At 26.6% G+C, this 27,092-nt stretch overlaps 1 long non-coding RNA gene across 1 annotated transcript; it reads left to right on the top strand.

Moving 5' to 3' along the window:
* The first annotated feature begins 1,095 nt into the window (after window positions 1-1,095).
* LOC145106705 (uncharacterized) lies at window positions 1,096-26,740 on the top strand. Its single transcript, XR_013707640.1, has 4 exons — window positions 1,096-1,185; window positions 1,971-2,061; window positions 23,170-25,877; window positions 26,024-26,740. It is a non-coding gene; the product is annotated as an uncharacterized LOC145106705 (long non-coding RNA).
* Window positions 26,741-27,092: the final 352 nt, after the last annotated feature.

The raw sequence follows: 27,092 nt of genomic DNA, 5'->3' as shown, positions 1-27,092 counted from the left end.
CTGGTTCGAAATCTCATCCCTACTCCCCAGTCCCCACGAAGCGTATATATATTCAACCTTTCTTCTCCTCAGTTTACAAGTTTACAGTGACGACGATTGTCTCCGACCTTTCTTCTCATTCATTCTTTTCAATGACGGCGATTGTCTCCGGTAAGTTTCTTCTTCTCTGTTATTGTTTCTGTTCTCTCTTCATTTTCTTCTTTTGATCAACTAACACCTCCACTTAGGTGCTGTTTGTTTTTTTATAAAAACCTCTTCAAACCACTTATTGCTGCGCGGCGCAGCACACGCGTAACACTTTCCCTCTCGCAACAGTTTGTTTTTTGGAAGACTTCAGACTACAAAACCTCTGCGCGTGTGCTGCGTGGCGCAGCACTTGACTTGCCTCTTCTAACCTCTTCAGCTTTCATTTTTTCCAAGTGTTTTTTTAAGAATTTTTGTATAACTTATTTTTTTTTAACTTATTTTTTTAAACTTTGATTTTCTTAAATTTTTATTTACGGATGTGATACAATTTATTTTTATAGTTTCCATGATTTTTTTAATTTTTTTTACCGTTTCTATTAATAATATTTTCAATTTCAGTTGCATCTTTTTTAACATGTGTAATTTTTTACGAACTTTGTAGACATCGTTTGCAATAATTTCTTAATTTTTTTATTATTTTCTTTTTTAATGTTTTTTAAAATTAGTTTTTTTTTTCTAGAATAAAACTATTAGCTTCTTTTACATTTTTTTAAGTTTTTTTTTTTAAAAAACTTTTATATTTTTGTTTTTTTACATGTTCCTTTTATTATTATTTCAATGTTTTAAGACTAGAATTATTAAATTTCGGTGTTGAGAACTATTTTCAGTTTATAAAATTAGTTTATTTAAATTTCAGTTTACTGCAGCAGTCTGCAGATGTTAAAAAACAAACATGCTTCTTATTATAGGCTGCAGCCGTTTGTTCCACCTTTTCTGCTACAGAGGATTGCAGAGGTGGTCCGCAGACTTCATGAATTTTCGCTTCGAAAAAGCAAACAGCACCTTAGTTTCTCCGTACAACGACATATTTGTTTAATGATTCACAGACACCCCCAAATTCTCCTTTCCCAAAATCTATTTAAGGTCGACGCTCTATTCTTTAACCAAATTAAGAACCCTAGAAAAATGGGGAAAACGAAATTCATGTTGGGTTACAAGGTTCGATTTTCATCAATTTTCCTTTTGCTTTGAAAACATTCAAGTTGTTACTAGTCAAATCTGTTTTACTTTGAAACAGTAGAGTCGTTTGGTTGGGTTTTAAATTTGTTTTGTTGATTCCATCTTCCTTTTTATATTGTGAGTCGTTTGAGGGTTTTTCATCACAGTAATTTCGGGTGGGCTCTGGACATGAAGAGTAATTTGAGGGGTTTTCATAATAGGGGTTATTAGATGAGTTTTTCATACATGATCTCCAATATCCATAATTTTGTTAATTGATCGACTTTTATATAAAATAGTTGGAGTGGATAATTTTAACAAATTAGTAATTCATGTGAGTTCTTTGTGCTCTTTTGTTCACTTTCTGTATTCTATTTTCAAATTCACTTGTCATATATTTTATAATTTCTAGTAAGAATAAGTCTACCAACGATGTGCTACTGATACATGATTTGCTTAATCATCACTTTCTATATGACATTGCTTCTCTCTTAAGTAGTTTATATAAATAGCCAACTTAATAGTCACTATCTACATGGCATATGCAACTGATATTAACACATTTTAATTCCTATAAAAATCTAACATATGAAGATTAACAATTATGAGGGCAACCTATCCTTGATTTGTTTTGATCCTTGTAGTCTATATTTTCATGTTGTTTAATGTTAATAATGCAAATAACTTGTCTTATCTATTTATTACTTCATTTTTCCATTTCTTTTAGAGATGATCATGGTATTATTGTATTCTAAAATGAAACTTCTTGACATAAACTTGTACAGTTGCTTTGTAAGATTTAACTAAATGAAGGAAACTCCAAACAACATATAGAAAGAAGAGGAAGAAAACCTGGACTCACTTTCTTGGTATGAGGTAACATCTTTCCTTCATGATTATTTATCATCAATGTCATGCAAGTTTTATCATATCAAGACATTTTATTTTAAATCTCTTTTTCCTAATAAGACATTAAAATTTTGAAAATTGGTCCATACTCAAACTTTTTTGCCTATTTAGACATCATGCATTACAAAATTGCATTTTACTTTCAATATTTTATCAAATAAGGCATCATACTTTGAAAAATGGTTTTACTTTCAGTTTTTACCTATTAAAACACCATACTTTGAAAATACATTATACTTTCATTCTCTTTCATATTCAGACATCATGCTTTGGAATTTTCATTTTACTTTCGATATTTTTTCTATTAAGACATCATACATAACAAAATTGCATTAAACCTACAAAATTTTTCATATTAAGACATCATGTTTTGAAAATAGCATTTTTCTTCCAGTTTTTTCATATTTAGTCATCAAACTTTAAAAATTGCATATTTCTTTCAATTTTTTCATATTAAGTCATCATACATTAAAAGTTGTATCTTATTTTCAGAATTTTCAATTTTTTTACCCATTAAGAAATAATGCATTACAAAATCGCATTAACTTTTCAAACTTTTTCCTATTAATTAAGTTATTATACTAGGAAAATTACATTTTTCTTTTAATTTTTTAATATTAAGTCATTTAAAAATTGCGTCTTATTTTCAAAATTTTCAATTTGTTTTACCTATTAACACATTATACATTACAAAATTCCATTAAACTTTCAAAAAATTTGATATTAAGACATCATGTTTTGAAAATTGCATTTTTCTTCCAGTTTTTTCATATTACGTCGTCGTATTTTGAAAATTGCATTTTTCTTTTAATTTTTTCATATTAATTCATCACACTTTTAAAATTGCATCATATTTTGAAAAATTTCATTTTTTTTACCAATTAAGACATTATACATTACAAAATTGCGTTAAGTTTTCAAAATTTTTCCTTTTAAGTCATAAACTTTCAAACTTTTTCACATTAAGGCATCATGTTTTGAAAATTGCATTTTTCTTCAAATTTTATCATATTTTATTGATATTAAGTCATCATACTTTGAATATTGCATCTTATTTTCAAAATTTTCAATTTTTTTTATCTATTAAGACATCATACATTACAAAATTGCATTAAACTTTCAAATTTTTTCATATTAAGACATCATGTTTTGATAATTGCATTTTTCTTCCAATTTTTTCCTATTACATCATTATCTCTGAAAAATTACATTTTTTTTCATATTAAGTCATCATACTTTGAATGTTGCATCTTATTTTCAAAATTTTCAATTTTTTTTATCTATTAAAACATCATACATTACAAAATTGCATTAAACTTTCAATCTTTTTCATATTAAGACATAAAATTGCATTTTTCTTCCTATTTTTTCCTATTGAATCCTTATATTTGAAAAATTACATTTTTTCATATTAAGTCATCATACTTTGAATATTGCATCTTATTTCCAAAATTTTCAATTTTTATTATCTATTAAGACATCATACATTACAAAATTGCATTAAACTTTCAAATTTTTTCATATTAAGACATCATGTTTTGATAATTGCATTTTTCTTCAAATTTTTTCCTATTAAGTCATTATTTCTGAAAAATTACATTTTTTTCATATTAAGTCATCATACTTTGAATATTGCATCTTATTTTCAAAATTTTCATTTTTTTTATCTATTAAGACATCATACATTATAAAATTGCATTAAACTTTCAATCTTTTTCATATTAAGACATAAAATTGCATTTTTCTTCCTATTTTTTCGAATTAAATCATTATATTTGGCAAATTGCATTTTTCTTCCAATTTTTCCTATTAAATCATTATACTTGAAAAATTACATTGTTTCATATTAAGTCATCATACTTTGAATATTGCATCTTATTCTCAAAATTTTCAATTTTCTTATCTATTAAGACATCATACATTACAAAATTGCATTAAACTTTCAAATTTTTTATATTATGACATCATGTTTTGATAATTGCATTTTTCTTCCAATTTTTTCCTATTAAGTCATCATTTCTGAAAAATTACATTTTTTTTCATATTAAGTCATCATACTTTGAATATTGCATCTTATTTTCAAAATTTTCAATTTTTTTTATCTATTAAGACATCATACATTATAAAATTGCATTAAACTTTCAATCTTTTTCATATTAAGACATAAAATTGCATTCTTCTTCCAATTTTTTCCTATTAAGTCATTATACTTGAAAAATTACATTTTTTTCATATTAAGTCATCATACTTTGAATATTGCATCTTATTTTCAAAATTTTCAATTTTTATTATCTATTAAGACATCATACATTACAAAATTGCATTAAACTTTCAAATTTTTTCATATTAAGACATCATGTTTTGATAATTGCATTTTTCTTCCAATTTTTTCCTATTAAGTCATTATTTCTGAAAAATTACATTTTTTTCATATTAAGTCATCATACTTTGAATATTGCATCTTATTTTCAAAATTTTCATTTTTTTTATCTATTAAGACATCATACATTATAAAATTGCATTAAACTTTCAATCTTTTTCATATTAAGACATAAAATTGCATTTTTCTTCCTATTTTTTCCTATTGAATCCTTATACATGAAAAATTACATTTTTTTTCATATTAAATCATCATACTTTGAATACTGCATCGTATTTTAAAAATTTTCAATTTTTATTATCTATTAAGACATCATACATTCCAAAATTGCATTAAACTTTCAAACTTTTTCATATTAAGACATCATGTTTTGATAATTGCATTTTTCTTCCAATTTTTTCCTATTAAGTTATTATTTCTGAAAAATTACATTTTTTTCATATTAAGTTATCATACTTTGAATATTGTATCTTATTTCCAAAATTTTCTATTTTTATGTCTATTGAGACATCATACATTATGAAATTGCATTAAACTTTCAAACTTTTTCATATTAAGACATCATGTTTTGATAATTGCATTTTTCTTCCAGTTTTTTCCTATTAAGTCATTATACTTGAAAAACTACATTTTTTCATATTAAGTCATTATACTTTGAATATTTCATCTTATTTTAAAAAATTTCAATTTTTTTATCTATTAAGACATCATATATTACAAAATTGCATTAAACTTTCAATCTTTTTCATATTAAGACATCATGTTTTGATAATTTGATTTTTCTTCCAATTTTTTCCTATTAAGTCATTATTTCGGAAAAAATTACATTTTGTTTCATAATAAGTCGTCATACTTTGGATATTGCATCTTATTTTCAAAATTTTCAAATTTTTTTTATCTATTAAGACATCATATATTACAAAATTGCATTAAACTTTCAAACTTTTTCATATTAAGACATCATGTTTTGATAATTGCATTTTCTTCCAATTTTTTCTTATTGAAAAATTGCATTTTTCTTTCAATTTTTTCATATTAAGTCATCATACTTTGAATATTGCATCTTATTTTCAAAATTTTCAATTTTTATTATCTATTAAGACATCATACATTACAAAATTGCATTAAACTTTCAAATTTTTTCATATTAAGACATCATGTATTGATAATTGCATTTTTCTTCCAATTTTTTCCTATTAAGTCATTATTTTTGAAAAATTGCATTTTTTTTCATATTAAGTCATCATACTTTGAATATTGCATCTTATTTTCAAAATTTTCAATTTTTTTTGTGTATTGAGACATCATACATTAAGAAATTGCATTAAACTTTCAAACTTTTTCATATTAATACATCATGTTTTTATAATAGCATTTTTCTTCCAATTTTTTCTTATGGAAAAATTGCATTTTTCTTTCATTTTTTTCATATTAAGTCATCATACTTCGAATATTGCATCTTATTTTCAAAATTTTCAATTTTTATTATCTATTAAGACATCTTACATTACAAAATTGCATTAAACTTTCAATCTTTTTCATATTAAGACATCATGTTTTGATAATTGCATTTTTCTTTCAACTTTTTTCTATTATGTCATTATACTTGAAAAATTACATTTTTTTCAAATTAAGTCATCATACTTTGAATACATTAAGAAATTGCATTAAACTTTCAAACTTTTTCATATTAAGACATCATGTTTTGATAATTGCATTTTTCTTCCAATTTTTTCTTATTAAGTCATACTTGAAAATTTGCATTTTTCCATTAATTTTTTCATATTAAGTCATCATACTTGGAATATTGCATCTTTTTTTTCAAAATTTTCAATTTTTTTTATCTATTAAGACATCATACATTACAAAATTGCATTAAACTTTCAATCTTTTTCATATTAAGACATCAGGTTTTGAAAATTGCATTTTTCTTCCAATTTTTTCCTATTAAGTCATTATACTTGAAAAATTATATTTTTCTCCCAATTTTTCCTATTAAATCATTATACTTGAAAAATTACATTTTTTTCATATTAAGTCATCATACTTTGAATATTGCTTCTTATTTTCAAAATTTTTAATTTTTTTATCTATTAAGACATCATACATTACAAAATTGCATTAAACTTTCAAACTTTTTCATATTAAGACATCATGTTTTGATAATTGCATTTTTCCTCCAATTTTTTCCTATTATGTCATTATATTTGAAAATTACATTTTTTTTTCAAATTAAGTCATCATACTTTGGATATTGCATCTTATTTTCAAAATTTTCAATTTTTTTTATCTATTAAGACATCATACATTACAAAATTGCATTAAACCTTTAATTTTTTTTTCATATTAAGACATCATGTTTTGATTATTGCATTTTTCTTCCAATTTTTTCCTATTAAGTCATTTCTGAAAAATTACATTGTAGTGGTGTAGATTATGATGACATGTGCGGAATTAGAAAGATCTAGTGAATCATCAAGTAAAATCAAGAACACAAGGAGTAAATAAATCTTTGTAAGCTCATATTAGATCTAGAAAGAATATACAAATGGGTTTGTACAAAGTTTCTCTCTCTAGTCTAACACTCCAAATGGTTCCTTACATAATGGGAGTCACTCACTTCCTATTTATAGGAAAGACTCAACCCATTTACACATACAAGAGGGTAAGCCTAAAACAGTACATCCAAGAGTGACTTTGCACCCTAACATTCTCCCCCTCAAAGTTAGGATTGGATGTCCGACTTCAATCTCCAACGAGCTAACGCGATCAAGACCAAACTCCCCCTCGAAGTAACACCGGTCTTCAAATCCGCAAATGAATATTCGACAAACCCGAGAAGCTTCGAATACCCATCATTCTCCCCCTTTTTATAATCAAAAAAAGATTATAAAATCCACTAAGGGTGAGAAGCGCCCGAGGAATAGTCTTCACGATACTCACCCCTTGATGTGTACCAAAAATGAATCACCAAAAATCTTGCACGGAAAAACAATCACGAAAAAGCCACAAAAAATTTTCAATTTATGAAAATTTTTGACTTTTTGGGTGAAAGTTGCAAGATTTTTCAAAAACCGGGTAAAAAGCGTCACTTTCTGAATTCTGCAGGGACCCGTTGCGCCCAAAACAGCCAAATATGCAAAACTCTCCCCCTTTTCCAAAGCTGGGTAGAAAGCGTCAATTTGCACAAACTGCAGGGGCTTGAAATGCATTTTCTTCAATTTTCAGCAAAAACAGTCCTTTTTCGAATTTGGGTATGAACCGCCAAACATTCGAAGCCTCAGGGACTATTTTCGAAAATTCTGCCATTGTGCACCAAACATACGAAGAGTTGACCCAAACATTCGAAAATTCAGAAAATTTTCGAATTTGGGTGAAAAGTGTCAAACATTCGAAACTTCAATTAATTGTGGAGGTTGCCAAATATTCGAAAGTTCAGGGGCTGAATTCGAAAAATCTGTTTTTTGATCAAAACATACGAAATTTTGAAGCCTTTTTCCAATTGACAATCATTCGAAATTTGAGGGACTACATTCAAAAATTTTTCTTCTCCATTCCAAACATACAAAAATTTTGCATCCAAACATGCGAAATTTTTTTTTCTCCCCTTCGTATGAAAATCATCTTCCCCAAAATTTTTCTCTCCTCTTCATACGAAAATTTTCCTAAACACACGAATTCGAAGCATTCGAAGCCTATCCAATGAACAGTAATGAACAGTAACTTCTTAGCCATTCATCCAACCTCTGAATCGAATTAACTCACTTCGTACATTAACCCAGTTCATATAGTTCTTCCCAAAATCAAAAAATTTCGTTCTTTAACCACATACCCTTAGTTGATCAACAATTTCTTAATACATCACACTGATTTCAAACACCCTTCGTTCTTCAGTTTGTCACAGATACCCTTAAAATCAACCGACATCAACATCATCAACCACAAAAACGAACTTCCAACCATCGATTTCCAAATCTTCGAATCTTAACCCAAATTGATCGTTAACCCTTCGTTCATTAAACCCAAATTCTCGTTCTTACAGTTCTTCCCAAAACAGTCGACGACTCCAAAATTTTCGTTAATTGAAATCATCGATTCCAACATCAACTGTTCGTTCGTTAATGGATTCACTTTTCATCGATTACAATCCTTCCAAGAACGAATCCAGACTCCAACATCATCGATATCACATCCCAGTTCCAAAACGAAACCAAAATCATCCGATTCCTTTGACTGTCGACATAACCATTCTTCGAAAATTGGACTTCCAAAATCATCAATCCATTCGAATTTCATTCAAGAATCGTCATCAACCCGATTGATTCAACAAACGATTTCCAATGAACGACGACTTCGCTTTTTGACACCAATATCAAAATCGATATCCAAAACATCGACTATATAGAAATCGATCAATGATTCCATACCAAGCCATCGAAACTCAAATCAATACTTCATCAACATCAGTCCTTTACTTCGATATCAATCTTCACAAAACCGACATTAATTTCAATCTATTCCAAAAACAAAAATCAATATCGAATTCCAATCTCACATCCCTACCAATACTATGTATCAGAAGTTCGATTTCTCAAAACACGACTCAATTTCAAATTCGATTGCATGACTGAAGTGAGAAACAAAATACTGGCGAGATACGAGACCTAGTTGTTAGGTCAAACACGAAAAGTCCAAAATTAATTCCAGGTCAGTTGTGAATTTCATAATCGAAGACCCAAAATTCACAATCGAAACTCAATTTCAATTTATCATCGGTTATTATGAACAAGAAAGTGAAATTTGAACTCAAGAACGATGAACACAAACGAGAGTGTACAACTCGTTTATGTGCCTGATGAAAAAGAACACATTCAATGAATTAAACTGATTTAATCAGTCTTTGGGCTCCACTCTTAAGGAAATCAGATCACAAAAAAATATGTGAACTCCATATTATTCGATTCAAATGAACATATGGGCTTCGAAAATGATGAACAGCGAATATCAATTCTTGTTTGGGCTGGGCTTCCAAACATAATATCATATGAACAATATCATTTCCAAAAAAAAATGATTTGATTTCAAATTTAAAAAGGAATTGTAAGAGTAGAATTTTGATTTTGTGTTTGATCTAAAAAAAATAATTGGATCAACTATGGGTTGAAACGGATTAGATCCAATGAAACAAATCGATCAAAATATGAAAAACGTAAAGCACGAATCAAAATCATGGACATTTTGGAATCCATTTGAGAATTTGAGATACCTTTTTTCACGATTCGAGTTCCGTTTTCAACGAACAAATCGAATTTAGAAGATCTTGGTTCTTTTGTTGGAATGAGAAAATCTCCAAATTGAACATTGTACCACCCACTATGCGAGATGTACAACTCGTTCTTCGTGTTCGTCGTGTTCTTCATCAAACCAAGAACATCTTCAAAAGAACCACCAACACTTTTGGGTTTTGACTTCAAATTCAATTCAACTCTTGGAGATTGTTGCTTTGGAACCCAAATTTGCTTCACGGATTTTGGCTTCACAACAATATTTAACGATTTTTGTGAATAAACTCGCTTGTTCTTCCTTTTAATCTTGTTCTTCTTTTTCTTTCTCATCTTTTTGCATCTTGAAGACTTGACTCCATGAACAAACCCACTTTCCACAACATGAACATTTTGAGTTTGAATCAAATCTTTTGGAGTTTGATACTTGTGAATTTCTTGAATCACCGGCTTCCGATAAGGAATTATTCCTTCAAACGAATCACAAGAACACAAAATATCATCGGTTTGAACTCCAATCGAGCAAAAAACTTTTTCATCATGATAATCAACTTGAATCTTCTTATCATGAACTTCAAGAACATCAAGAACATCACATTGAACTCCATTGTCAACAACTTCAACAACCTTAAGAGCACGAAGATCATTTGGGTCTTCAATAAGAGAAATATATTTCTTTCTGAACAAATATTTTTCTTCTCCAATCTTATCACTACTATGTGATGATATGGACCATGTAATATCAGTCAACCATTTGATCTCACAAAGTGGTTGAAATATCAAGTTTCCATGATCATCCTTCAAACCTCCATAAGAAACCATAGTTTCCCAATATATCGAATTCTTTAACACCAACCCATAATATTGATCTTTATTGACTTTGTATTTGATATCTTCAACGATCACAATCCAAGAATTGTAAGGCAAATTCACCATGATCACAAAAACTTGAAGATTTCTAGAAAGTGAAAGTGATTTCAAATGGGTTTTCTAGAGAGATAAAGCAAAAAATCACTTGAATTCTAGTGAAGAAAATCGAATTATGAGTAAAAACAATGATGAATTCGATTTCTAGAATCCAAAAACTCTCCAAATCACGAAGATCAAAGATCAAAAAATGAATCACCAAATCAAGATTGCCACCAAGGATCAATTCTTGATGAAATCAATTAGGCTGCAAAGTCACTCTTGGATGTAGTGTTTTAGGCTTACCCTCTTGTATGTGTAAATGGGTTGAGTCTTTCCTATAAATAGGAAGTGAGTGACTCCCATTATGTAAGGAACCATTTGGAGTGTTAGACTAGAGAGAGAAACTTTGTACAAACCCATTTGTATATTCTTTCTAGATCTAATATGAGCTTACAAAGATTTATTTACTCCTTGTGTTCTTGATTTTACTTGATGATTCACTAGATCTTTTTAATTCCGCACATGCCATCATAATCTACACCACTACATACATTTTTTTCATATTAAGTCATCATAGTTTGAATATTGCATCTTATTTTCAAAATTTTCAATTTTTTTATCTTTTAAGACATCATACATTATAAAATTGCATTAAACATTCAATCTTTTTCATATTAAGACATAAAATTGCATTTTTCTTCCTATTTTTTCCTTTTGAATCCTTATACTTGAAAAATTACATTTTTTTTCATATTAAGTCATCATACTTTGAATATTGCATCTTATTTTAAAAATTTTCAATTTTTATTATCTATTAAGACATCATACATTACAAAATTGCATTAAACTTTCAAATTTTTTCATATTAAGACATCATGTTTTGATAATTGCGTTTTTCTTCCAATTTTTTTCCTATTAAGTCATCATTTCTGAAAAATTACATTTTTTTCATATTAAGTCATCATACTTTGAATATTGCATCTTATTTTCAAAATTTTCAATTTTTTTTATCTCTTAAGACATCATACATTATAAAATTGCATTAAACTTTCAATCTTTTTCATATTAAGACATAAAATTGCATTTTTCTTCCTATTTTTTCCTATTGAATCCTTATACTTGAAAAATTACATTTTTTCATATTAAGTCATCATACTTTGAATATTGCATCTTATTTTAAAAATTTTCAATTTTTATTATCTATTAAGACATCATACATTACAAAATTGCATTAAACTTTCAAATTTTTTCATATTAAGACATCATGTTTTGATAATTGCGTTTTTCTTCCAATTTTTTTCCTATTAAGTCATCATTTCTGAAAAATTACATTTTTTTTCATATTAAGTCATCATACTTTGAATATTGCATCTTATTTTCAAAATTTTCAATTTTTTTTATCTCTTAAGACATCATACATTATAAAATTGCATTAAACTTTCAATCTTTTTCATATTAATACATAAAATTGCATTTTTCTTCCTATTTTTTCCTTTGAATCCTTATACTTGAAAAATTACATTTTTTTCATATTAAGTCATCATACTTTGAATATTGCATCTTATTTTAAAAATTTTCAATTTTTATTATCTATTAAGACATCAAACATTACAAAATTGCATTAAACTTTCAATCTTTTTCATATTAAGACATCATGTTTTGATAATTGCACTTTTCTTCCAATTTTTTCCTATTATGTCATTATACTTGAAAAATTACTTTTTTTTCAAATTAAGTCATCATACTTTGGATATTGCATCTTATTTTCAAAATTTTCAATTTTTTTATCTATTAAGACATCATACATTACAAAATTGCATTAAACTTTCAAATTTTTTCATATTAAGACATCATGTTTTGATAATTGCATTTTCTTCCAATTTTTTCTTTTAAGTCATTTTACTTGAAAAATTACATTTTTTTTCATATTAAGTCATCATACATTACAAAATTACATCTCATTTTAAAAAATTTCAATTTTTTTATCTATTAAGACATCATACATTACAAAATTGCATTAAACTTTCAATCATTTTCATATTAAGACATCATGTTTTTATAATTGCATTTTTCTTCCAATTTTTTCCTATTAAGTCATTATTTTTGAAAAATTACATTTTTTTCATATTAAGTCATCATACTTTGAATATTGCATCTTATTTTCAAAATTTTCAATTTTTTTTGTGTATTGAGACATCATACATTAAGAAATTGCATTAAACTTTCAAACTTTTTCATATTAATACATCATGTTTTTATAATAGCATTTTTCTTCCAATTTTTTCTTATTGAAAAATTGCATTTTTCTTTCAATTTTTTCATATTAAGTCATCATACTTTGAATATTGCATCTTATTTTCAAAATTTTCAATTTTTATTATCTATTAAGACATCATACATTACAAAATTGCATTAAACTTTCAAATTTTTTCATATTAAGACATCATGTTTTGATAATTTGCGTTTTTCTTCCAATTTTTTCCTATTAAATCATTATACTTGAAAAATTACATTTTTTTCATATTAAGTCATCATACTTTGGATATTGAATCTTATTTTAAAAATTTTCAATTTTTATTATCTATTAAGACATCATACATTACAAAATTGCATTAAACTTTCAAATTTTTTCATATTAAGACATCATGTTTTGATAATTGCATTTTTCTTCCATTTTTTTCCTATTAAGTCATTATTTTTGAAAAATTACATTTTTTTCATAATAAGTCATCATACTTTGAATATTGCATTTTATTTTCAAAATTTTCATTTTTTTTGTGTATTGAGACATCATACATTAAGAAATTGCATTAAACTTTCAAACGTTTTCATATTAATACATCATGTTTTGATAATTGCATTTTTCTTCCAATTTTTTCTTATTGAAAAGTTGCATTTTTCTTTCAATTTTTTTCATATTAAGTCATCATACTTTGAATATTGCATCTTATTTTCAAAAATTTTAATTTTTATTATCTATTAAGACATCATACATTACAAAATTGCATTAAACTTTCAAATTTTTTCATATTAAGACATCATGTTTTGATAATTGCATTTTTCTTCCTATTTTTTCCTATTAAATCATTATACTTGAAAAATTACATTTTTTTCATATTAAGTCATCATACTTTGGATATTGAATCTTGTTTTAAAAATTTTCAATTTTTATTATCTATTAAGACATCATATATTACAAAATTGCATTAAACTTTCAATCTTTTTAATATTAAGACATCATGTTTTGATAATTGCATTTTTCTTCCTGTTTTTTCCTATTAATTTATTATACTTGAAAAACTACATTTTTTTCATATTAAGTCAACATACTTTGAATATTGCATCTTATTTTAAAAATTTTCAATTTTTTTTATCTATTAAGACATCATATATTACAAAATTGCATTAAACTTTCAATCTTTTTCATATTAAGACATCATATTTTGATAATTGGATTTTTCTTCCAATTTTTTCCTATTAAGTCATTATTTCGGAAAAATTACATTTTTTTCATAATAAGTCATCATACTTTGGATATTGCATCTTATTTTCAAAATTTTCATTTTTTATCTATTAAGACATCATACATTACAAAATTGCATTAAACTTTCAAACTTTTTCATATTAAGACATCATGTTTTGATAATTGCATTTTCTTCCAATTTTTTCTTTTATGTCATTATACTTGAAAAAGTACATTTTTTTCATATTAAGTCATCATACATTACAAAATTACATCTTATTTTCCAAATTTTCAATTTTTTTATCTCTTAAGACATCATACATTACAAAATTCCATTAAACTTTCAATCGTTTTCATATTAATACATCATGTTTTTATAATTGCATTTTTCTTCCAATTTTTTCTTATGGAAAAATTGCACTTTTCTTTCAATTTTTTCATATTAAGTCATCATACTTTGAATATTGCATCTTATTTTCAAAATTTTCAATTTTTATTATCTATTAAGACATCATACATTATAAAATTGCATTAAACTTTCAATCTTTTTCATATTAAGACATCATGTTTTGATAATTGCATTTTTCTTCCAATTTTTTTCTATTATGTCATTATACTTGAAAAATTACATTTTTTTTCAAATTAAGTCATCATAGTTTGAATATTGCATCTTATTTTCAAAATTTTCAATTTTTTATCTCTTAAGACATCATACATTACAAAATTGCATTAAACTTTCAAACTTTTTCATATTAAGACATCATGTTTTGATAATCACATTTTTCTTCCAATTTTTTCTTATTAAGTCATACTTGAAAATTTGCATTTTTCCATCAATTTTTTCATATTAAGTCATCATACTTGGAATATTGCATCTTTATTTTTTCAAAATTTTCAATTTTTTTTTATCTATTAAGACATCATACATTACAAAATTGTATTAAACTTTCAAACTTTTTCATATTAAGACATCATGTTTTGATAATTGCATTTTTCTTCCTGTTTTTTCCTATTAATTTATTATACTTGAAAAACTATATTTTTTTCATATTAAGTCATCATACTTTGAATATTGCATCTTATTTTAAAAATTTTCAATTTTTTTATCTATTAAGACATCATATATTACAAAATTGCATTAAACTTTCAATCTTTTTCATATTAAGACATCATGTTTTGATAATTGGATTTTTCTTCCAATTTTTTCCTATTAAGTCATTATTTCGGAAAAATTACATTTTTTTCATAATAAGTCATCATACTTTGGATATTGCATCTTATTTTCAAAATTTTCATTTTTTTTATCTATCAAGACATCATACATTACAAAATTGCATTAAACTTTCAAACTTTTTCATATTAAGACATCATGTTTTGATAATTGCATTTTCTTCCAATTTTTTCTTTTATGTCATTATACTTGAAAAAGTACATTTTCTTTTCATATTAAGTCATCATACATTACAAAATTACATCTTATTTTCAAAATTTTCAATTTATTTATCTCTTAAGACATCATACATTACAAAATTCCATTAAACTTTCAATCGTTTTCATATTAATACATCATGTTTTTATAATAGCATTTTTCTTCCAATTTTTTCTTATGGAAAAATTGCATTTTTCTTTCAATTTTTTCATATTAAGTCATCATACTTTGAATATTGCATCTTATTTTCAAAATTTTCAATTTTTATTATCTATTAAGACATCATACATTTTAAAATTGCATTAAACTTTCAATCTTTTTCATATTAAGACATCATGTTTTGATAATTGCATTTTTCTTCCAATTTTTTTTCTATTATGTCATTATACTTGAAGAATTACATTTTTTTCAAATTAAGTCATCATAGTTTGAATATTGCATCTTATTTTCAAAATTTTTAATTTTTTTATCTCTTAAGACATCATACATTACAAAATTGCATTAAACTTTCAAACTTTTTCATATTAAGACATCATGTTTTGATAATTGCATTTTTCTTCCAATTTTTTCTTATTAAGTCATACTTGAAAATTTGCATTTTTCCATCAATTTTATCATATTAAGTCATCATACTTGGAATATTGCATCTTTTTTTTTCAAAATTTTCAATTTTTTTTATCTATTAAGACATCATACATTACAAAATTGTATTAAACTTTCAAACTTTTTCATATTAAGACATCATGTTTTGATAATTGCATTTTTCTTCCTGTTTTTTCCTATTAATTTATTATACTTGAAAAACTATATTTTTTTCATATTAAGTCATCATACTTTGAATATTGCATCTTATTTTAAAAATTTTCAATTTTTTTTATCTATTAAGACATCATATATTACAAAATTGCATTAAACTTTCAATCTTTTTCATATTAAGACATCATGTTTTGATAATTGGATTTTTCTTCCAATTTTTTCCTATTAAGTCATTATTTCGGAAAAATTACATTTTTTTCATAATAAGTCATCATACTTTGGATATTGCATCTTATTTTCAAAATTTTCATTTTTTTTATCTATTAAGACATCATACATTACAAAATTGCATTAAACTTTCAAACTTTTTCATATTAAGACATCATGTTTTGATAATTGCATTTTCTTCCAATTTTTTCTCTTATGTCATTATACTTGAAAAAGTACATTTTTTTTTCATATTAAGTCATCATACATTACAAAATTACATCTTATTTTCAAAATTTTCAATTTATTTATCTCTTAAGACATCATACATTACAAAATTCCATTAAACTTTCAATCGTTTTCATATTAATACATCATGTTTTTATAATAGCATTTTTCTTACAATTTTTTCTTATGGAAAAATTGCACTTTTCTTTCAATTTTTTCACATTAAGTCATCATACTTTGAATATTGCATCTTATTTTCAAAATTTTCAATTTTTATTATCTTTTAAGACATCATACATTTTAAAATTGCATTAAACTTTCAATCTTTTTCATATTAAGACATCATGTTTTGATAATTGCATTTTTCTTCCAATTTTTTTTCTATTATGTCATTATACTTGAAGAATTACATTTTTTTCAAATTAAGTCATCATAGTTTGAATATTGCATCTTATTTTCAAAATTTTCAATTTTTTTATCTCTTAAGACATCATAAATTACAAAATTGCATTAAACTTTCAAACTTTTTCATATTAAGACATCATGTTTTGATAATTGCATTTTTCTTCCAATTTTTTCTTATTAAGTCATACTTGAAAATTTGCATTTTTCCATCAATTTTTTCATATTAAGTCATCATACTTGGAATATTGCATCTTTTTTTTTCAAAATTTTCAATTTTTTTTATCTATTAAGACATCATACATTACAAAATTGTATTAAACTTTCAAACTTTTTCATATTAAGACATCATGTTTTGATAATTGCATTTTTCTTCCTGTTTTTTCCTATTAATTTATTATACTTGAAAAACTATATTTTTTTCATATTAAGTCATCATACTTTGAATATTGCATCTTATTTTAAAAATTTTCAATTTTTTTTATCTATTAAGACATCATATATTACAAAATTGCATTAAACTTTCAATCTTTTTCATATTAAGACATCATGTTTTGATAATTGGATTTTTCTTCCAATTTTTTCCTATTAAGTCATTATTTCGGAAAAATTACATTTTTTTCATAATAAGTCATCATAGTTTGGATATTGCATCTTATTTTCAAAATTTTCATTTTTTTTTATCTATTAAGACATCATACATTACAAAATTGCATTAAACTTTCAAACTTTTTCATATTAAGACATCATGTTTTGATAATTGCATTTTCTTCCAATTTTTTCTCTTATGTCATTATACTTGAAAAAGTACATTTTTTTTTCATATTAAGTCATCATACATTACAAAATTACATCTTATTTTCAAAATTTTCAATTTATTTATCTCTTAAGACATCATACATTACAAAATTCCATTAAACTTTCAATCGTTTTCATATTAATACATCATGTTTTTATAATAGCATTTTTCTTACAATTTTTTCTTATGGAAAAATTGCACTTTTCTTTCAATTTTTTCATATTAAGTCATCATACTTTGAATATTGCATCTTATTTTCAAAATTTTCAATTTTTATTATCTATTAAGACATCATACATTTTAAAATTGCATTAAACTTTCAATTTTTTCATATTAAGACATCATGTTTTGATAATTGCATTTTTCTTCCAATTTTTTTTCTATTATGTCATTATACTTGAAGAATTACATTTTTTTCAAATTAAGTCATCATAGTTTGAATATTGCATCTTATTTTCAAAATTTTCAATTTTTTTATCTCTTAAGACATCATAAATTACAAAATTGCATTAAACTTTCAAACTTTTTCATATTAAGACATCATGTTTTGATAATTGCATTTTTCTTCCAATTTTTTCTTATTAAGTCATACTTGAAAATTTGCATTTTTCCATCAATTTTTTCATATTAAGTCATCATACTTGGAATATTGCATCTTTTTTTTTCAAAAATTTCAATTTTTTTTATCTATTAAGACATCATACATTACAAAATTGCATTAAACTTTCAATCTTTTTCATATTAAGACATCAGGTTTTGAAAATTGCATTTTTCTTCCAATTTTTTCCTATTAAGTCATTATACTTGAAAAATTACATTTTTCTCCCAATTTTTCCTATTAAATCATTATACTTGAAAAATTACATTTTTTATATTAAGTCATCATACTTTGAATATTGCTTCTTATTTTAAAAATTTTCAATTTTTATTATCTATTAAGACATCATACATTACAAAATTGCATTAAACTTTCAAAATTTTCATAATAAGACATCATGTTTTGATAATTGCATTTTTCTTCCAATTTTTTTTTCCTATCAAGTCATTATTTCTGAAAAATTACATTTTTTTCATATTAAGTCATCATACTTTGAATATTGCATTTACATTTTTTTCCAATTAAGTCATCATACTTTGAATATTGCATCTTATTTTAAAAATTTTCAATTTTTTTCTCTTAAGACATCATACATTACAAAATTGCATTAAACTTTCAAATTTTTTCATATTAAGACATCATGTTTTGATAATTGCATTTTTCTTCCAATTTTTTCTTATTAAGTCATTATTTCTGAAAAATTACATTATTTTCACATTAAGTCATCATACTTTGAATATTGCATCTTATTTTCAAAATTTTCATTTTTTTATCTATTAAGACATCATACATTATAAAATTGCATTAAACTTTCAATCTTTTTCATATTAAGACATAAAATTGCATTTTTCTTCCAATTTTTTCCTATTAAATCATCATACTTGAAAAATTACATTTTTTTCATATTAAGTCATCATACTTTGAATATTGCGTCTTATTTTCAAAATTTTCAATTTTTATTATCTATTTAGACATCAAAGATTACAAAATTGCATTAAACTTTCAAACTTTTTCATATTAAGACATCATGTTTTGATAATTGAATTTTTCTTCCAGTTTTTTCTTATTAAGTCATTATACATGAAAAATTACATTTTTTTTCATATTAAGTCTTCATACTTTGAATATTGCATCTTATTTTCAAAATTTTCACTTTTTATTATCTATTAAGACATCATACATTACAAAATTGCATTAAACTTTCAAAAATTTTCATATTAAGACATCATGTTTTGATAATTGCATTTTTCTTCCAATTTTTTCTATTAAGTCATTATTTCTGAAAAATTACATTTTTTTCATATTAAGTCATCATACTTTGAATATTGCATCTTATTTTCAAAATTTTCTATTTTTATGTCTATTGAGACATCATACATTAAGAAATTGCATTAAACATTCAAACTTTTTCATATTAAGACATCATGTTTTGATAATTGCATTTGTCTTCCAGTTTTTTCCTATTAAGTCATTATACTTTAAAAACTACATTTTTTCATATTAAGTCATCATACTTTAAATATTGCATCTTATTTTAAAAAAATTTCAATTTTTTTATCCATTAAGACATGATACATTACAAAATTGCATTAAACTTCCAATCTTTTTCATATTAAGACATCATGTTTTGATAATTGGATTTTTCTTCATATTTTTTCCTATTAAGTCATTATTTATGAAAAATTACATTTTTTTCATAATAAGTCATCATACTTTGGATATTGCATCTTATTTTCAAAATTTTCAATTTTTTTTATCTATTAAGACATCATATATTACAAAATTGCATTAAACTTTCAAACTTTTTCATATTAAGACATCATGTTTTGATAATTGCATTTTCTTCCAATTTTTTCTTATTGAAAAATTGCATTTTTCTTTCAATTTTTTCATATTAAGTCATCATACTTTGAATATTGCATCTTATTTTCAAAATTTTCAATTTTTGTTATCTATTAAGACATCATACATTACAAAATTGCATTAAACTTTCAAATTTTTTCATATTAAGACATCATGTTTTGATAATTGCATTTTTCTTCCAATTTTTTCCTATTAAGTCATTATTTTTGAAAAATTGCATTTTTTTTCATATTAAGTCATCATACTTTGAATATTGCATCTTATTTTCAAAATTTTCAATTTTTTTTGTGTATTGAGACATCATACATTAAGAAATTGCATTAAACTTTCAAACTTTTTCATATTAATACATCATGTTTTTATAATAGCATTTTTCTTCCAATTTTTTCTTATGGAAAAATAGCATTTTTCTTTCATTTTTTTCATATTAAGTCATCATACTTCGAATATTGCATCTTATTTTCAAAATTTTCAATTTTTTTTATCTATTAAGACATCATACATTACAAAATTGTATTAAACTTTCAAACTTTTTCATATTAAGACATCATGTTTTGATAATGGCATTTTTCTTCCAATTTTTTCTTATTAAGTCATACTTGATAATTTGCATTTTTCTATCAATTTTTTCATATTAAGTCATCATACTTGGAATATCGCATCTTTTTTTCAAGATTTTCAATTTTTTTTTATCTATTAAGACATCATAAATTTCAAAATTGCATTAAACTTTCAATCTTTTTCATATTAAGACATCAGGTTTTGAAAATTGCATTTTTCATCAAATTTTTTCGAATTAAATCATTATACTTGGGAAATTGCATTTTTCTTCCAATTTTTCCTATTAAATCATTATACTTCAAAAATTTCATTTTTTTCATATCAAGTCATCGTACTTTGAATATTGCATCTTATTTTCAAAATTTTCAATTTTTTTATCCATTAAGACATCATACAATACAAATTTGCATTAAACTTTCAATCTTTTTCATATTAAGACATCATGTTTTGATAATTGCATTTTTCTTCCAATTTTTTCCTATTAAGTCATTATTTCTGAAAAATTACATTTTTTTGATATTAAGTCATCATACTTTGAATATTGCATCTTATTTTCAAAATTTTCAATTTTTTTATCTATTAATACATCATACATTACAAAATTGCATTAAACTTTCAAACTTTTTCATATTAAGACATCATGTTTTGATAATTGTATTTTTCTTGCAATTTTTTCCTATTAAGTCATTATACTTGAAAAATTACATTTTTTTCATATTAAGTCATCATACTTTTAATATTGCGTCTTATTTTTAAAATTTTCAATTTTTTTATCTATTAAGACATCACACATTACAAAATGGCATTAAACTTTTAATCTTTTACGTATTAAGAGATCATGTTTTGATAATTGCGTTTTACTTCCAATTTTTTCCTATTAAGTCATTATTTCTGAAGAATTATATTTTTTTCATATTAAGTCATCATACTTTGAATATTGCATTTTATTTTCAAAATTTTCAATTTTTTTTTATCTATTAAGACATCATACATTCCAAAATTACATTAAACTTTCAATCTTTTTCCTATTAAGACATAAAATAGCATTTTTCTTCCTATTTTTTCATATTAAATCATTATACTTGAAAAATTACAGTTTTTTCATTTTAAGTCATCATACTTTGAATATTGCATCTTATTTTCCAAATTTTCAATTTTTATTATCTATTAATACATCATACATTACAAAATTGCATTAAACTATCAAATTTTTTCATATTAAGACATCATGTTTTGATAATTGCATTTTTCTTCCAATTTTTTCCAATTAAGTCATTATTTCTGAAAAATTACATTTTTTTCATATTAAGTCATCATACTTTGAATATTGTATCTTATTTTCAAAATTTTCTATTTTTATGTCTATTGAGACATCATACATTAAGAAATTGCATTAAACTTTCAAACTTTTTCATATTAAGACATCATGTTTTGATAATTGCATTTTTCTTCCAATTTTTTCCTATTAAGTCATTATTTCTGAAAAATTACATTTTTTTGATATTAAGTCATCATACTTTGAATATTGTATCTTATTTTCAAAATTTTCAATTTTTTTTATCTATTAGGACATCATACATTACAAAATTGCATTAAACTTTCAAACTTTATCATATTAAGACATCATGTTTTGATAATTGCATTTTTCTTCCAGTTTTTTCCTATTAAGTCATTATACTTGAAAAACTACATTTTTTCATATTAAGTCATCATACTTTGAATATTGCATCTTATTTTAAAAAAATTCTAATTTTTTTATCCATTAAGACATCATACACTACAAAATTGCATTAAACTTCCAATCTTTTTCATATTAAGATATCATGTTTTGATAATTGGATTTTTCTTCCAATTTTTTTCCTATTAAGTCATTATTTCTAAAAAATTACATTTTTTTTTCATAATAAGTCATCATACTTTGGATATTGCAGCTTATTTTCAAAATTTTCAATTTTTTTTATCTATTAAGACATCATACATTACAAAATTGCATTAAACTTTCAAAGTTTTTCATATTAAGACATCATGTTTTGATAATTGCATTTTCTTCCAATTTTTTCTTATTAAGTCATTATACTTGAAAATTTACATTTTTTTTCATATTAAGTCATCATACATTACAAAATTACATCTTATTTTCAAAATTTTCAATTTTTTATCTATTAAGACATCATACATTACAAAATTGCATTAACCAGGATTGGGCCCTTGAGGCAACAAAAGCATATGAGGTAGCCTCTACTGCCAAGTATAAACCCAAACCTCCAAACCTAATGGGCAAGGAAGCAATTCGCCACTGTATGTCGCCAAAGAAAGGGCCACCACAAACCACAATGTCCTCAATCGCCCCGTGTAACCCATTGTCAAAGAATATTGTCGCCTCCTCCATGTGAACGGGTTGGAACGTCCTCAGCCCAAAGAAAAGCTTAGCAATACTTATACAAGACCGAAGTAGAAGGAGCTCACTTTGTTGGTCATACAATTGTGGAAGAAGGCACATCAAATTCACAGCGTTTTCGGCTCTCTTTATGGCTAAGCTGCGAATGAAACTAGCATCTCTACTAACAGCTCCCTCAAGAAGTTTCACCCCCAAAGGCGGCCTTCCGATGCCAACCGAGAATAGCCCCTTAGATAACTTCCTACCATCACACGAGGGCCAAAAGAGCTCGATTTTATTGATATTCAGCTGAATTGGGCCAATCACCGTAATGGTGTCCAATGCTTTGGCCACCTCCTCCGAATCTCCGATAAGTGTGCCATCATCAAGGTACCATGCATGGAGAAGAAGCTTACTATTGCCTCTAATATCATGCAAGAGCGGGTTCAACACAAGGGCAAAGAGAAGTGGTCCCAAGGGGTTGCTGAACCCTGGTAGTGGACCAAATATGTGTGTTGCCTAGATACAACCTTGCTGCTTGACCATCTAGGAATTCTACCCACAAGGATATAGAGGGAAACCTCAATCTAAAGTTAAAGTCATTAGAGAAGTCCACAGTAAGCATGGAAAGAGATCCGTCATCGTGGCGCTCACTTAACAACCTATTGGCGCTATGTAATACGGCCTCAACGCCACCCGACACCCGACTCCGAACTGAAAATCATTGAGATACTTGGCCATTTCTTTACCAACACCTTTCATAGACAACTTGGAAACCAAACGTCTCCATGTAGTACCTACTGCAATAGGTCGTATTCCCTTGTCAGGTTTTAAGAGCGGCGTGAGAGGAGCAGAGGCAACAAATTCTGCCAAATTCGAAGGGCATCTTCCCCCTAGCCATAGATTAGCCACAGATGTAATAACACGTAAGAGGTCTTTGGCTATAGCTGAACCTTCTCCACAAAGGGCATCTAAAATTTGTTTAGCTCTTAACCCGTCTCTCCCACACGAGGTACCTTTAGGGAAGGATTTAATTCCCCCAAGGACATTGTCAACATCCACTACAAGGAGAGGTTCTGAAAATATGGTGTTGGGCATGGAATGCGGTGGCTTGTATGGATGCTTATCCTCCAATGACTTCATGGTATCACCCCCAAATGGAGCAACCCCCGAAGAACATAAAACTTTCACTGTTGTTGTAAAATGTCCAAATCGGCAACCTTACGAAGACATTGTCTGACATTGGTGCTGCCCGTTGTTCTTTTCTCCTGAATGTACTCTTCTTTTTTGTCTTGTTGCTCCAGTCTTGCATTGTCAACTAATTTTTTAACTAGCTTGGCGATACCACATACATAAATAATAAGCCTTTCATGGCTATAACTCGGCATGGACCCTCCAGTCTCATGTGTCTCGGTGAGGACCCTCCGGTCTCATGGCATAGTGTGGACCCTCCGGTCGTGTGTCTCAGTGAGGACCCTCTGGTCTCATGGCTCGGGTTGGACCCTCCAGTCCTGTATCTTAGTGAGGACCCTCCGGTCTCACAGCTCGGGTTGGACCCTCCGGTCCGATCTCAAAATGCACAGAATAATATGACATATATCACAAAGACAAAATGCATAATATCACAATACTGAATATAAGCACATAAGACCCTCCGGTCACACAAGGATTACCACTTTAGGTAAGTATAGTGAGAAGACTCACCTCGTAAGCAAGCAAGCAAATAAACCTCGTACACGAATCACCAATCTAGCCTCCGCCTAACACATTTAATAATTATCTCTAATTAACACTCCAATCACAACTCTAAATAAATCAAATGCTATTTTCTCTCTCTAGCTCTTGGGATGGGTAAAAGACCATTTTACCCCTCCATGGTCCCCACAATCCCTGTCTTGACCAAACCCTAAAGTCAACAGAAGTCAACACTCGAGTCAACAGTCCATGTTGACCCAACTCGCCGAGTGCATCTATGTGACTCGCCGAGTCCCCGTGTTTCCTCAGAAATGTCACGAAAATCCAACTTAACTCGTCGAGTTGTCTCACCAACTCGCCGAGTTACTCATGTCCAGACTTGTCGGGGAAAACCCTAACCGACTCGTCGAGTCAGCTCGTCGACTCGGTGAGTCCTTTCACACTTTTTTCTCATTCAGACGTTTTAAGGCAAATTTACAACCCTAAACTCTAGATCTAGCCTCCCAAGGCTGAGATACCACGTAAAGCTGCAAGTTTTACGTCCATGCATGCGACTTAGGGCTTGAAATGCCAAAATATGTTCTATTGATGGTCCAAAGCAATAAAACTCTCTTCTAGTTTGATAAAGCTTGGACCTTTGGGCTTAAGGGACCTCACAAGGTCCAGATCTAATGTCTCAAACGCTTAGCAAGCTCAAGTCACTCAAAATCTCATGGAAATATGGAAAAAGCCCTAAAAGCTTCCTATCAACAAGATCTAATCAATATGACGAGCAAGGTGGTGACTTTTACCTTCCAACAGAAGCTCAAGGTGGATGAACACTGGATCTGATAGGTGAATTTTTTGCACCTATTTTACATCTCTATTTCTGTCCATTCATAGCATTCTACTTCATAATTCTTGCATTTAGTTAATTATTTGGGCAATTGCATATTTCATTAAGAATGTATGGTATTTCACCATTTTTTTTTATTTTGCAGGCATTATGGAGCATGGAACTTGGAGCTTGGATGCATGGAGCATGGAAGATGGAACTTGGAGCTTGTAGCATGGAGCGTGGAGCTTTGGAGCCTGAAAAGAAAATGTATCGGTCATGCAATGGAAGAAAACATGAAGACATAACCCGAGTCAGTGTTGCATTATCATCATAGCAAAGGACTACGTTTGAAACGCGGTTCTTGTCACACCGACACGGGTCATGTTTGTCCTTTCTCATCTTATATTTGAGCAACATGACTCGTGGTGAAGCTAGACTGAAGATGGAGCCAACAGTGAAGACTTATTGAACTTTTAGCAAAAAGCATGGGTCATGCCAAAAACACATGGGAAAAAGGCATGGCCATGCTAAAAACGCATGGCCTTATGGTAAGCACGTGGGCTTTATTAAAATAAGGGGGGCATCGCCATTTCACAGAGGACGGTTTCTGGGAGCAATTTTGGGCGATCTTGGGCGATTTTGGGAGAATTCTTGGAGCTGTTGAGAAGACAAAATCATTGCAAACACTTTTGATTTCATTTTAGTAAGCATTAAAAATTTCAATTTCATCTTTATTCTTATTTGATGTGTTCTTAGCCATGTGTGGCTAAGAAACCCTAGTTTCTAGTTCTTGTTCAAAACATGTTGATTGCTTGACTTGAAGAATATGATTTGATGTGTGATTTGTGATTCTATTCTAGTGATTATGTTTTTGCTTAAACTAGAATCCTTGAATTTGATTTGTGTTTGATTGACCACTTTCATTAATTGAATTTTGGTGTAGTTAATTAAATTTTAGGGCACCTAATCGTTCTATTAAGTTAATAATTAGTAACAAGCAATAAGTTTTCTTATTGTAAAACATATATCACATGTTTTCACACTTCCGAGCGTATGAGAAGAAATGAACATTGTTGGGAAGCTTGTACAAAACTTAATGCATTTTTTCAATACAATCTAAGAGCGTGTTTAGGTTGAATTAGTAAAGCTAGGTCTAGCCAAAGAGTGTGTTTTGGTTAGATAATTTGACAAGCGAGAGGTATTAGAGCGTGTTAATATCTTTCAGTACCAAC

This window comes from Lactuca virosa, chromosome 4, assembly GCF_052849685.1.
Source record: "Lactuca virosa cultivar CGN04683 chromosome 4, Lactuca_virosa_CGN04683_v6, whole genome shotgun sequence".
Taxonomy (NCBI): domain Eukaryota; kingdom Viridiplantae; phylum Streptophyta; class Magnoliopsida; order Asterales; family Asteraceae; genus Lactuca; species Lactuca virosa.
Note: the sequence above shows the minus strand (reverse complement) of the source record. Positions and strands in the feature narration are given on the sequence as shown.